Source organism: Aquarana catesbeiana, linkage group LG05, assembly GCF_042186555.1.
Source record: "Aquarana catesbeiana isolate 2022-GZ linkage group LG05, ASM4218655v1, whole genome shotgun sequence".
Taxonomy (NCBI): Eukaryota; Metazoa; Chordata; class Amphibia; order Anura; family Ranidae; genus Aquarana; species Aquarana catesbeiana.
Window position 1 is genome coordinate 614,550,554 of NC_133328.1, and position 13,569 is coordinate 614,564,122.

The window sequence follows — 13,569 nt, forward strand, 5'->3', positions numbered from 1 at the left end:
TCACACCATGTGCATAGATGCCAGTTTTTCTGCACCTGTCTCTACAAGGACACAAAGACGACAATTGTTCTCTATGTGCCATGTTCACGCCATAACTCTGGCATCACATGCTGTTTTTTTCTGCACGGATATCTGCGACGTGTATGCAGTTTTTTGCACAGGAAAAAAAACTCATGCAACATGAACGCTGTTGTGTGAACAGAACAAAAATTGTTTTAATGTGCTCTTGCAAGGAATTTATATTTCATATTTCAGCGCAGAAAAAAATCTCACGTGACAGCAGTGTTATGGTATGAACAGGGTACATAGAAAACAATTGTTTTCTGTGTGTCCTTACAGAGACCTATGTAATTAGAGGACCCTGAACACACAGAAGTAGATTCATGCACCAAGGAGTGATCACTTTATATTCCCATCTACAAAGTAAATTATATGGAAAGGAATGTCCGACACACGGGGTGCTGCCAATCATGCTGGCAATGCTGGGCTTTCCACACAGCATTCCTTGGAAAGCGACTGTTATGGGCACACCTCATAATAATCTATGAGGTTCTATTAACTGTGCGCCCAACACATTTGCAGACGCAAAATGGTGAGCTTTAAGGCAGTAGTAAACTTCCATTTTTTTTTTCAGGGGCCCTCAGATGTGTTACGCCATATTAGCACATTATGTCAAACTTACCTGCCAAGGAAGCCCTCGGCCAGAGGCGTAACTACAATAGCAGCGAAGTAAAGAAAGTCATATGCTTTGGCGGGCATACACATGTATATAATATACGTGTGTGAGTGCGCGCAATATATATATATATATATATATATATATATATATATATATATATATATATATATATATATATATATATATATATATATATATATATATATATATATCAGGGTCCCCAGAGAGCCCCCCCCCTTACATCAGGGTCCCCAGAGAGCCCCCCCCTTACATCAGGGTCCCCAGAGAGCCCCCCCTTACATCAGGGTCCCCAGAGAGCCCCCCCTTACATCAGGGTCCCCAGAGAGCCCCCCCCCTTACATCAGGGTCCCCAGAGAGCCCCCCCCCCTTACATCAGGGTCCCCAGAGAGCCCCCCCCCTTACATCAGGGTGCCCAGAGAGCCCCCCCCCCTTACATCAGGGTGCCCAGAGAGCCCCCCCTTACATCAGGGTGCCCAGAGAGGCCCCCCCCTTACATCAGGGTGCCCAGAGAGCCCCCCCCCTTACATCAGGGTCCCCAGAGAGCCCCCCCCTTACATCAGGGTCCCCAGAGAGCCCCCCCCTTACATCAGGGTCCCCAGAGAGCCCCCCCCTTACATCAGGGTCCCCAGAGAGCCCCCCCCTTACATCAGGGTCCCCAGAGAGCCCCCCCTTACATCAGGGTCCCCAGAGAGCCCCCCCTTACATCAGGGTCCCCAGAGAGCCCCCCCCTTACATCAGGGTCCCCAGAGAGCCCCCCCCCTTACATCAGGGTCCCCAGAGAGCCCCCCCCCTTACATCAGGGTGCCCAGAGAGCCCCCCCCCCTTACATCAGGGTGCCCAGAGAGCCCCCCCTTACATCAGGGTGCCCAGAGAGGCCCCCCCCTTACATCAGGGTGCCCAGAGAGCCCCCCCTTACATCAGGGTCCCCAGAGAGCCCCCCCCTTACATCAGGGTCCCCAGAGAGCCCCCCCTTACAACAGAGTCCCCAGAGAGCCCCCCCCTTACAACAGAGTCCCCAGAGAGCCCCCCCCTTACATCAGGGTCCCCAGAGAGCCCCTCCTTACATCACAGTCCCCAGAGAGCCCCCCCTTATATCAGGGTGCCCAGAGAGCCCCCCCCTTACATCAGGGTGCCCAGAGAGCCGCCCCCTCCCCTTTCCAGAGGTTCCCCGTGTACCTGGCTGGTCTACGCTGTGCACCTAGAACCCCCAGCAAATCTCTGTAACCCCCAGCTAGGGGGAGGTGGCTATCAGCAGCTCTATGGTGTCCGCGGGATCCCCTTGGGGCTGGTAGTTGTTTTCCTGAGTGTATACAGTGGAGAGGGGAGGGGCCTCTAACTCTGGCATTTATCAGCAAGAGTGTACAAGCAGAGCGACTCACTTGTACACTGAAGAGTGAAACTGATACATGGGTAGAGACGGCCCCTCGCCACTGTACTAGCCCTAGGGAGATCACGTGGCCCGCGGACACCATAGAGCTGCCGATCGCCACCTCCCCCTTCGCATACTAAACTGACAGCCGAAGGTAGGAGGGGGAGATGCCGGGTCTTGGGCCCCCCCCCCCCCCTCACAGCGGCAGAATGCCAGGGCAAGTGCGACTATGGTAGTTCCACCACTGCCTCGAGCGCTGCGCTGTCACTGATACGACGGGTCCTGGGAGCTTCCATTTTCACCCTGTCTTCTTTCTGAGTTCCATCTTTTAGGCCTCTTGAATGGAAAGACCACAATGATGCCACATCCATGCATGCACACAGGAGTCACATCACCAGGGCACAGATTGGGTTCTGTACTTGTAAGCTGAGCTACACATGCTCAGCTCAGTGTATATGACAGCTGACAAGCAGGAGAAAGCGTTTATGACAGAAGAGACTGCAAGGGTCTCTTCTGTCAAATATCCTGCTTGTCAGCAAGTTTGTAAAAAGTGGGTTTAATGCCACATTAATACCCACACACTGCGCATATAAGTCACTGAGCAGCTGATGTTTATGTGCCAAGAGCACATGCGCTTTCCCAGCACAAAAGCAGCTCTTCAAACAGGCCAAAGATCAGTACTGGTTTCCTATTATGTGACCACTATGACAGTGGTCACATGATTATTGATCCATACCCCCCCCCATCCCCCCCGAAGTTCCGAACTGTTTAAAGGGACACAAAAGGTGGTCAAGCAAACCCATTCCTTTAACATGACCGTTTTAAAAAAAAAAATTACAAAAAGCATACCCAACATTACCAAATGGTTGTAAAACATTTTCACACACACAGGAATCCCAGAAAGGCCTATGATTTGTGTAAAGCACATTGATGAATAATCTGTGCCCCAGAGGAAAATATCTTTTTTTTTTTTTTCCTAAAAAAGGTGAACAAACAAAAATTATAATTAACAGACAATTGTATTCCATGAAGTAACGAAGAAACGTTCTGCACTCACCTACTCCCAGTGTTGCAGTTGTTCTATTGGCTCCCAACCTGAGAAATACACAGAAAAGAACACCGTCCATTAGCAGGGCAGCAATGCATTAAATGCAGAAGCAACTAAGAAATGAGGAGCATTTTGAATGCTACATTCCATAGACTGAAAATCGTACATGCTATGTTTAGGCAACAAGAAAGCTCCAGTATAAACAAGCATCACCTAAATATAAGAATCCTGTGTATTATTAGTTGGATCTTGGTGTGCTTTCTACAGTTCTTCCAGATCTGTGCAGTAATGCAGAGTGGGACTTTTCCTTCCTGTAATAAAGACCGCTCACTATTGCTCGCTCTCCTTGTACAGTGTGACTGGTCTGGTCTCCGCCCCCTGAAGTAGTTTTCTGCAGGCAGCTTGTAGTGGGTGGAGCCTGGTATGTCCCTCCCAAAGCTCTGCACAGGATATTGTACAGCACAGAGATGTCACTGCTACTTTTACAATGTAAGATCTGGGTTCGTAAAGGTATTTAAGTACACAAAGTACATTTATATCCTTTGTGGTTATTAAGAAATATATTTGAGCTTTTGTGCCTGGAGTTCAGCTTTAATTTACTTTCACCAACACTTCCCACTGAAGCTGCTTACATAACTCAGTACCAGAGCCACGTCCTGTGCAATGGTTACTACACCTTAAGTCCCCATTGACATTAGTGTCACCAGCTTACTGAGCTCTCACTGACATGTATAGGGCCATCAATTGGTACAACTCCACCATCAAGATGGCCACATACAAGTCTTCGTTCTCAAAGCGCTGAAGGGGATTTAGTCACAAAATAAAGTAGATGCCTTAGAAGACATGGCTCTGCTATAGGAGGTAAGAGGGGTAAAAGGTGAGGGGTGTTTGTACATGGATGGATATGGGTGAATTAGAGATGTTTTTGATGAAAATACAGTGGGGTCCTTTAAAGGAAATATGTACGGACATAAAATTTGAAGAATGCCATTGCTGACGTCCTTCTGTAAATGCTAGGTGCCTGGCAGTCACTGGTTTCATTACTTTGAGACCCTAAACCAAAAACATAGATATAACTCCAAAGATACAAAATTAATGCAGCTCTGAATTCATTATTACACTGTTAGAGAGGCGCTCCGGTCTCCCCCAAAAAATTAAGAGACAGCAGCTACAAATATTGTACCTGCTGACTTTTAATATAAGGACACTTACCTGTCCAGGGATCCAGCGATGTCCTCACCCGAACCGATTCTTCAATCGGGTTCAGGTCCAGACGCCATCATCTTAGGTAAGGGAAACCGGCAGTGAAACCTCCTGCCTTAAGCGAGCCGTGCTTTGTGAATGGTCCCGCAGTCTTCTGGGACCTGTAATGTCTTCCAGAAGGCTGCGAGGGGAGGGGGGGGGGTGCTGAAGTTCTGCTCAGATCATCGCGGCGATCTGACTGGACCGGGTAACCACTCCCCCTCCACCCCAAAATGCCAAACGTGGCAGTGGAAAGGGGGGGGGGGGTTAGGGGGTGGATGCAATTACACCTTTTGGGTGAAGTTCCGCTTTAAATGTTTTAAAGGTCCACTCCCATCTTCTGACAAAAATACCTTTGCAGTGGGCCCCTCCACACGGCAAGCGTTAAGTGCTGGTTAGGTCTAGAGGGGTCTCTGTAATAATTATTACCCTATCCCCTGCTCCCCCAGCTGCCATTGCTCTCCTCTTCCCTCCAACACTCTTGGTTGTGGGAGGGTCCTTGCAGTCTTCATGTACAATGCAGGACTGGCTGATCCAGAATGGTTTGTGATGGCATCATAGCGAGACCACTATCACACAGCATGGTAAAAGCCTGCTGGAATAAGGACTGGGAATTGCAGCTTATCCCACTATTCCTAGATTTAATGAGCATTTAACCTGCATAATGCGAGGAGGCCCCACCACAAGCGACATTTTCTTCTGATGCCCAGAGATGGGCTTTAAATGTAAGCAGTGCAAGTACCTGAATTATGAGATGTGATCAGTCTTTTGCAATCCATGCACAGCAGAGCTCAGACTGTGAAAAGTAGAAGCAGCACAAGGAGCCAATCAGTTTTGCTTTAGCGCAAGGAACTGTGCTAATGGAAGAATCGAGTGTCAAAGAAATGAACTTCTGCTCTCCTCTCACTATCCAGTCATAGGGTGGGGATGGAAAGGAAATCTGTAGGATTTAATAAACTGCAAAGGAAAATCAAGTCTCCTCCCCTTTCAAATAGGGCTGTGCTATGTGTCAGGTCTGGGTAAATCTCAGGACTGGATGGACAGCATTACAAATCCTTAGACAGGTAAATAATCTCCCATATATGCATTTCATCCGTGTATTTAGGTTTTTGACTGGAGTTCAACTTCAACTGGAGTTCAACTTTAAGGCCAAAAAATTTTCTGACAGCAGCAAGTCTAAAGTGGGATTTCAACATTCTATGAACATGAACAAATGCACATTATGGAAACAATGATCAAAAGGGGGAATCCGGGACTTTATGGTACCAAATAATAAAGGGAATTTGCAAAAATAGCGTATAAAAAGTTTTAAAGGTCTTTATTAATGTTGAACATTAAGAAGCTCTATCAGCTGAATACATAAAAAGTCTTCCATAACAGCATAATATACGGGTAATGTTGTACACTGTCACTATGTATACATTATTAGAACCATATAATATTCTTTTGAACCATCAAACTGTATACAAGAACCCCAATGAGATTCATTCTTCCTCAGGGGGTTTTGGTTCTCTGTGATGATTTTCTGCAATGAATATACAGTGCCTTGAAAAAGTATTCATACCACTTGAAATTTTGTCATGTTACAATCAAAAACATAAATGTATTTTATTGGGATTTTATGTGATAGACCAACACAAAGTGGCACATAATTGTGAAGTGGAAGGAAAATTATAAATGGTTTTCAACATTTTTTACAAATAAATATGTGAAAAGTGTGGGGTACATTTGTATTCAGCCCCCCGGAGTCAATACTTTGTAGAACCTCCTTTCACTGCAATTACAGCTGCAAGTCTTTTTGGGGATGTCTCTACCAGCTTTGCACATCTAGATAGTGACATTTCTGCCCATTCTTCTCTGCAAATTAGCTCAAGCTCTGTCAGATTGGATGGAGAGCGTCTGACTAGCAATTTTCAAGTCTTGCCACAGATTCTCAATTGGATTTAGGTCTGGACTTTGACTGGGCCATTCTAACACATGATTATGTTTTGATCTAAACCATTCCATTGTAGCTCTGGCTGTATGTTTAGGGTCGTTGTCCTGCTGGAAGGTGAACCTCCGTCCCAGTCTCAAGTCTTTTGCACACTCTAACAGGTTTTCTTCTAAGATTGTCCTGTATTTAGCTCCATCCATCTTCCCATCAACTCAGACCAGCTTCCCTGTCCCTACTAAAGAAAAGCATCCCCACAGCATGATGCTGCCACCACCATGTTTCACAGTGGGGATGGTGTGTTCAGGGTGATGTGCAGTGTTAGTTTTCTGCCACACATAGCGTTTTGCTTTTAGGCCAAAAAAGTACAATTTTGGTCTCATCTGACCAGAGCACCTTCTTCCACATGTTTGCTGTGTCCTCCACATGGCTTCTCACAAACTACAAATGGGATTTCTTCTGGCTTTACCATGGGCCTCTTGGCTGCTTCTCTGATTAATGCTCTCCTTGCCCGGCCTGTCAGTTTAGGTGGACGGCCATGTCTTGGTAGGTTTGAAGTTGTGCCATACTTTTTCCATTTTCGGATGATGGATTGAACAGTGCTCTGTGAGATGTTCAAAGCTTGGAATATTTTTTATAACCTAACCCTGCTTTAAACTTCTCCACAACTTTATCCCTGACCTGTCTGATGTGTTCCTTGGCCTTCATGATGTTGTTTGTTCACTAAGGTTCTCTAACAAACCTCTGGAGAGCTTCACAGAACAGCTGTATTTATACTGATATTAAATTACACACAGATGGACTCTATTTACTAATTAGATGACCTCTGAAGGCAATTGGTTCCACTAGATTTTAGTTATCAGAGCAAAGGGGGCTGAATACAAATGCACGCCACACTTTTCAGATATTTGTAAAAAAAAATTGAAAACCATTTATCATTTTCCTTCCACCTCACAATTATGTGCCACTTTGTGTTGGTCTATCACATAAAATCCCAATAAAATACATTTACGATTGTAACATGACAAAATGTGGAAAATTTCAAGGGGTGTGAATACTTTTTCAAGGCACTGTATATCAGTATATCACAATAGTATACAACATATAAAGCAATCCTTCAGAAAAACACATAGTCAAGCATTAATGCCCACTTACATCCAATATGAAACATACAGAACCTCAACCCCTGAATGTCTCCAAAGGTGCACTTCAAAAGTCCACAGTAAGTTATTATTTGGTACTGTAAAGTCCCAGATCCCCCTTTGTTGCCCCCCGTTTGATTATCTCAATATTAGGATGTAGTACCGCTGTGTAACAGTTTGGGTATAGGAACATGCTGCAATTATTATGGAAAGAATGCTTTTAAAAGATTACAATATAACCAGGTAATAGTCTTCGTTCACGAATAATGTGTGTTAGGAACTATTTTTCTCAGCATTCATTGCTGAAAACAACAATTATGGCAAATAACACTAATTATAGCTATAAAAGAGCCTATTTTTCATTTCGGCCCTAAAAAAACCCACAAAAGTACCAAAACTACCACTACAAAAGCAACATTTTTTTTTTAAACATGACCAGACCAGGGAATACACTGATAATCTGTGTGATATTGTCCATTGCTCCCTCAACAGCCACCCCTTTAAAGATGTACTAAAAAAGTAGAAAAATTATTTGTTTCTCACCAATACCAACATACTTCTAGTATGCAAGAAAAATACAGTACATAGAAACATAAAAATGTTACAGTAGAGCTGCACAATTAATCATTAAAAAAAAAAATCATGATCTCGATTCACCCCCTTGACGATCACTAGTGCAGAGTTTGCTGATTCTTTCATATAACAAGTAGAGAGACTTATCTGCTCACTCAGCTGTCAAAAGAAAACATCTGGCAGTCTGCCAAGTTAACATGAAACATTGTAACTAACTCTTCCTTCTTAGATCAAAGGGATAAACTTCTGTGTGAAAAAAAAAATGCAGGCAGTCTGCCAAGTTTTTAAACAATGTGTAAATGCAGGAAGTTTAACCACTTAAAGTCTAAATCTTTTTCTGACACTTAAGTTAAAATCATTATTTTTTGCTAGAAAATTACTTGGAACCCCCAAACATTATATATATTTTAGCAGAGACCCCAGGGAATAAAATGGCAATTGCTGCAGTATTTTATGTCACACTGTATTTGCCCAGCGGTCTTTCAAACGCAATTTTTTGGGAAAAAATTCACTTCAACGAATAAAAACAAAAAACCTCAAAACAGTAAAGTTAGGCCAATTTTTTTTGTTGTTTTAATGTGAAAGATGATGCTACGCAACGAGAATTGAGATAATTGTGATCTATCTTCTAAGCTAAAAAAAAAAATCGTGATTCTCTTTTTAGCCAGAATCGTGCAGCTCTACGTTAAAGCAGAAAAAAGACCAAGTGGTCCGTCGAGTCTGTCCGTTATCGTTGATGGACTCATTACCTCTGCTGGAACTGTATTCCAAACATCAACTACCCTTTCAGTAAAGTGATACTTTCGAAGATTATTTTACAGGAAGCGTAGTTGATGTTTGGAATAGACTTCCAGCAGAGGCTTCAAACATGCTAGGGACAAACATAGATCTATGCTCAGACAAAAAAAAAAAAAGTTAAGGAAAAAAGAAAACAAAAGCATAAAAAGAAACAAACAAAAAAAAATGTACAAAAACCATGTACAAAATAGTAAAAAAAAAAAAAAAAATTGACTTTTTTTCTGCCATCACTTTTCTACGATTAGAAATATAGAGGTTATATGTTGTTTGTATGTTAGAGTTGGCGATCCACAAATAATTTCTCTACAATTAGTACATCTTTAAATGAGGGGGGGTGGCGAGTTGAGGGAGCAACTAACAACGATAATACCCACTTTATTAATACCCATTAATAAAATATTATTACTGTCAAGTTCTCTGGGATCAAAGCAGAAGAGACGTTTTAGCTGTCTGCCCACCAACAATAAATGATGCAAGGGTTGCAGTTGGCAGGCCTAATGATTCACTACAGGATTCCCTTATTCTAATTTAGTGTAAGCTGTGTTGTCAGTCAGGAAAGTATTGTGAATGAGTCGGGGAAGACCCAAAGGTTTTCAGGATGTGGGGCTCTTGAGCTGTTTACACACTGCAAGGAAAGGGAACAGAGTGGTATTGGTTGTATTTGGAGATTTCAAAAGCACTTATTCTAAAACAATGGAGATTTACTGAAACTGGTGCACACAGAATCTAGTGCAGCTGCGCAAAGCAACCAATCAGTGCTTGGGTTTTTTTTTGCTTCAATAGTTTTTATTAGGTTTAAAAAAGGACACGGTTACAGATGACAGTACACATAAACATATGTGGGTCCGGATGGTTACACAAGAATGTAATTAACAGCCAAAGCCCAAACAGAGAAAGGAAGGAATACCGCTCTGAGTGCATGAATATGTGAATAAGTGTGGCCTCAGCCAGTACCACTCCAGCCACTCCCCCCTGACATGTGTCACCCCGCACACCAGGGCTTGATAACAGGGGTTCAATAGCCAGAGCCCTGGCACAAAGCGTGGACAAGGAGTGACTTGCAGACACACTGGAAATTCCACTGGAAAAATAATATCTTGTTGTGTCCAACAGGAGCATGGATTCAAGTTGTAATCTATTCAATGCATAAATCAAATAGGGTGGGGATAAAATAAGGGGGGTAGAGAGAAAAAGAAAGGGGGGGGATACAGAAAAAAGGGGGGGGATACAGAAAAAAGGGAGGGGGGGGAGATACAGAAAAAAGGGAGGGGGGAGATACAGAAAAAAGGGAGGGGGGGGAGATACAGAAAAAAGGGAGGGGGGGAGATACAGAAAAAAGGGAGGGGGGGGAGATACAGAAAAAAGGGAGGGGGGGAGATACAGAAAAAAGGGAGGGGGGGAGATACAGGAAAAAAGGGGGGGTTATACGGAAAAAAGGGGGGGATACAGAAAAAAGGGGGGGGGGATACAGAAAAGGGGGGGAGACAGAAAAGGGGGGAGACAGAAAAGGGGGAGAAAGAAGGGGGGGAGAAAGAAGGGGGGGGGGAGAGGGGGGGAGAAAAAAGGGGGGGGGGGAAAGGGGGGGAGAAAAAAGGGGGGGAGAAAAAAGGGGGGGGGGGATAGGGAAAAAGAACCAAGGGAAGAGAGTTTGGGATAAGCAGCTTTGAGGTTTTATTGTCAAAGCTAAATTGAACAAGCTGAACTTAGCAGCTGATTGGTTACTATGCACCAGATTCTGTGAGCACCCAATTTAGTAAATCTCCTCCAGTGTCTTAATTTTCCAATTGCATTTAAAGCCCAACTGAACTCCTGTATAAAACTATGCCTCTAGATTCCATGTTCATTAGAATGGGAAGTTGGCAGTTTATCGCCATTCATTTATATAGCACAGCTACAATAAAGAAACAATTTGTTCCCTCCACTGTCATGCAGCAGAGCCTCGTTCCCTGGCAAATGAGGAACTCCAGATCTGACTCACGCGGGGCATCTCTGACTAGAGCCGAGATGACTTCCGCTTACACACAGACAGCAGCAGTCCTGCCCTGCTGCATGACAGCTAGAAAAAGATTTTCTAGTACGGCTGTGGGCTGATTTATTATATATAAAAAAAAAAAAAAAAAAAGTAAGATTTTGCTAAAGTATTGGTTTTTAAAAAAAAAAAAAAAAAAAGCATGGAACATTTTTGTTACAATACACATTTTAAATATACAAATTCATAAAAAAAAAAAAATACCATGTAAAGTTACAAGTCACTATGATTTATTTGGACTAGGACCCTGCCAGAGGCACTTTGACAACCTATACTTCACAGAACAGATGGCAAGGAAATTTTCTCACTGTAGTAAACAAAAACTATCACAAGATGGCAGTGCAGGGCATACAGGTCACAGCTAGCGCTTACAAACCATCCACCTCTGCAACAATGAGAAGGGAAGAAAGGCTGTTCTTTAACTGTTCTAACACAATAGACACAGAAAAACTGCATTCCTTTCTCAACCAACAATAGTTAATAGGCAATAGGTGCTACTGAGAAGGGGGGGGGGGGCATTTTTGTATTTTTCTTTTCCCTTTGTGAATCAGAAAGGTTGAGAAAGGAAAAGAGATGGAGAGGAAGGGGGAAAGAGAAAAAAAAAAAAAAGAGAGTGATGGGGAGGGAGGTGTTAAAGAAAGATACCAAGGAAGAGGGGGCATAAAAAAAGGGGTGAAGAGGAAGGGGGCAATAGAGAGGGGGAGAAGGAGAAATAGAAGAGGAAGAAGTGAGAAAGACACAGAGAGAAACCGGAAACAAAGAAAGATATATAGAAAGGAGGGAGAAGAAGAAAGATGTGGAGAGGAAGGGATAGGAGAGAGAAATGTGGAGAGAATGGTAGATGGGAGCTGGTATGAAGGTTGGGGAGATAGAGATGAGGAAGAAGGTGGGTGATAGAAAAGACATATTTTGAGGGGGGGGGTATAGAGGAAAAGAGACGGAGAAGGCGAGGGAAATGGAGAGGGAGAGGGCGAGGGCCATGGAGAGGGCGAGGGCCATGGAGAGGGAGAAGGAAATGGAGAGGGAGAGGATGAGGGCAAGGGAAATGGAGAGGGCGAGGGAAATGGAGAGGGCGAGGGAAATGGAGAGGGCGAGGGAAATGGAGAGGGCGAGGGAAATGGAGAGGGCGAGGGAAATGGAGAGGGCGAGGGAAATGGAAAGGAAGATGGCGAGAGAGTTGGAGAGAAAGGGGGAGAAAAGAAAAAAAAGATAAACAGATGGAGAGGAAGAGGGGAGATAGAAAGGAAAAGAGAGATGGAGGGGGAGTAAGATGAAGGGGGCCATAGAGAAGAGAGAGATGAGGAAGAAGGGGGGCAGTAGAGAGGAATAGAGAGAAGAGGAGGAAGAGGGGCGACAGAGAGGAGGAGAGGGATGGGGAAGAGGGGGGGAGGGGGGGGATAGAGGGGAAGAGAGTTGATGACTTGCCTCTCCCTATAGAATGTGAGCAGCATTAGCATGAAGACGTTTCTCACAGCCCGCTCTCTGTCTTAGATGTGTGAATCTGGTCAGAGATGCAGTAAGCTGAGAGGAAGTTGCACAGAACAGACTGTAGGAAGCAGTCCCATCCACCCCACATGTAGGAAGATGTATAGAATCTGTCTGAAATGCGTTACACAAAACTCAGATTACGGCAAACATACTGAACATTGTAATGTTACCACAGCTGCAGTGTCTGTGGGACAAGATTAGCAATTCACTGACGGATTTATTTTCTTGACTAAAACTTCTCTTTAAAAAAGCCACAGAAGGAACATTCATTAAAGTGGAACTCCAGCCAAGGTTTTTTTCATCTTGGACAGAGTGGTAAAGGGTTAGAGGCTCAGGTTTTTTATTGTCAATGATGTTTGTGTCAGCCCTCACTTCCTTACCTGCTCACTGTGAAAGGGTGTCACCGGAAAAGGAAATCAGTGGAAATCTGCCAGTGTCACAAACAGCAATGAACCAGCAAAAGTAATACATTTAAGTGACTTGTTCTAAGCTGAGAAAGGCACAATGTGGAAGAAGTGAGACTTCCTCAATATGGAACAAGAAGTAAATGCCACAAAAGCCGTGTACATTTACATGCCTGTACATTGCTAGTTGGTGGTTTGTGGACAGAGCGCCAGGAATCTAGTTCTGTTCTATTTTTGGTTCGTGATTAAAGAGGACCAGTGATGCAAGTAAAGATTAATTCTTCAAGTGACCCGGTCATCACAGAATCACTTCGTTAAAAACACTGACTATTTGCTGCAAATATATAATCGTTCGGACGATCTGAATCACCCTCTGGTTAGTACATGATGCGGTGATGTATGAGCCAGCGGTGGAAACCACTGGCGAGGAGCAGGAATACAGACAGCAGCCCGGCAAACAGCAAAGCGGACACATTTCAAAAAACGGCCTCCAGAAAGGTAAGTATGGTGACTCCTCCTTTTAGTCAGACATGTAGTTCTATACAGGAGAGCCTGTGCTGACAGGCTCACTCTGGAACAGAACAGGCTGATCGAAAAAAATAAAACTGAATGGCTTCCCCCATCCACACAATCGAGGTGCATGAAGGAATCCTCTCTGATGCCTTATTGTATTCTGGCACAGGGGAATCCTGCACTGTCAGCATACACAGCCAACTGGCTGCAGCACTGATCCAACAAAAATTTCCCAACAAGCCCATTCGTGAGAATTTGATCATTAGAAGGAACGTGAGCAGACATAGATGGAATAATATTCAGCTGGTCTCTTTAAGAAAAAAGCCAGCATTG

General features: G+C 44.0%; 1 protein-coding gene across 11 annotated transcripts in view; it reads right to left on the reverse strand.

The window, feature by feature from the left end:
• The window catches only part of CYRIB (CYFIP related Rac1 interactor B), a 217,518-nt gene that overhangs the window by 72,043 nt on the left and 131,906 nt on the right, over positions 1-13,569 (reverse strand). For all 11 annotated transcript variants that reach the window (XM_073632243.1, XM_073632248.1, XM_073632250.1 and 8 more), the window contains one exon: positions 3,127-3,164. The gene's annotated coding sequence lies outside the window, so the exon portion shown is untranslated. The remainder of the gene's footprint in view (positions 1-3,126; positions 3,165-13,569) is intronic.